The sequence below is a fragment of the Sesamum indicum genome, unplaced genomic scaffold, assembly GCF_026168435.1.
Source record: "Sesamum indicum cultivar Baizhima isolate 11 unplaced genomic scaffold, ASM2616843v1 HiC_scaffold_90, whole genome shotgun sequence".
NCBI classification, from domain to species: domain Eukaryota; kingdom Viridiplantae; phylum Streptophyta; class Magnoliopsida; order Lamiales; family Pedaliaceae; genus Sesamum; species Sesamum indicum.
In genome coordinates this window covers 12,240-13,409 of record NW_028292455.1, presented here as the reverse complement: position 1 = coordinate 13,409, position 1,170 = coordinate 12,240, and the positions used below count along the sequence as shown (strand labels likewise).

The following is a 1,170-nucleotide window of genomic DNA, read 5'->3' as shown; positions in this document are numbered from 1 at the left end:
GTCAAGGAAAACGTACGTAGCAGCAAGGATGGTGCATCGCCTATTTATCGTTCTCGCTCGGGAGCCAAAACGAACACGCCTGCTACCTACTGTACTGGACCTTCGACCAGGCACCTTTGTCGAATCTCCACCAAGCATTGCGCTCGAACAGTTGAGCGGCTGGAAAGAAAGACGACCTCACCTTCTCGTAAATGGTGTCAGTGAGAGCAATTTTAGTATCCCCCGTTGACCTTCTTTTGTAGATAGAATCTTCAATGAGTGGAAACAAGCACCCAACCTAATAAAGGGGCTTGTTGAGTAAGGCCGGCTTTCGAGCCCAAGCCTACGTTTGCTTAGTAAGCTTGAGCGCATCTTTCTCATATCAAGGCTTTCTTTGAATTTTAAATAAGGGGCGCGTTAGCTAGGCCGTTTTCTTGCAGGAGTGCTAACGCGCGCCCTTACGTTTTCTTCGCTTGCTCTGCAGTACGAGCCTCATACAGAGCCGCGCTCCTTTAATATGATGAGAAGAAGGGAAGGGGGGCCACCCTCTTTTCCGCACCAATCCTTATTTCCTACTACATCTTTTTTTGGGTGTATAGCTCAGTTGGTAGAGCATTGGGCTTTTAACCTAATGGTCGCAGGTTCAAGTCCTGCTATACCCAAACCTGCCTTACACTCTACTATGAGTAAGGACTAATTCGTGGCTTCAAAGATGACTCTTTGGCCTTTAGACTCGCTTCCGCGACTTCGCCCTTTAAGTGACAAGGGGGTGAGGTAAGGAGTAGTATAAGAGTGGCTCGGTCATCGGTAAACCTCTCCTTATTCATTCTATAGGGCGGGGCTGCGGACCAACAATCCAGCAAAAGGGCCTTCGCTCCTCTCCTTATCAGTCGAGTGACTTCATACCTCTCCTTATCAGTCGAGCTCAATTACATCGATCCTTCCTACCTTACCCATAGCTTTTCCTTGCCTTTCTCCACCCACCGGCCCATACAACTCTTTTCCATAGGAAAAAGGGTTTCCTTAGAAGTTTTATCATATCCTATTTGGTGGCTTTCTTAGAAGGAAGGCAATTGATCACTCTGACTAATGATATAGGTGTTAACCAATCTGACCTACCCGTAAAAAAGAAGTCTGCTTATTTCTATCATAAAAAGTTATTTTCTCTCTGTAACTTTGATCTCTCACTAA

General features: G+C 46.2%; 1 non-coding gene across 1 annotated transcript; it reads left to right on the top strand.

Moving 5' to 3' along the window:
* The first annotated feature begins 568 nt into the window (after positions 1–568).
* TRNAK-UUU (transfer RNA lysine (anticodon UUU)) lies at positions 569–641 on the top strand. Its single transcript has one exon. It is a non-coding gene; the product is annotated as a tRNA-Lys (tRNA).
* Positions 642–1,170: the final 529 nt, after the last annotated feature.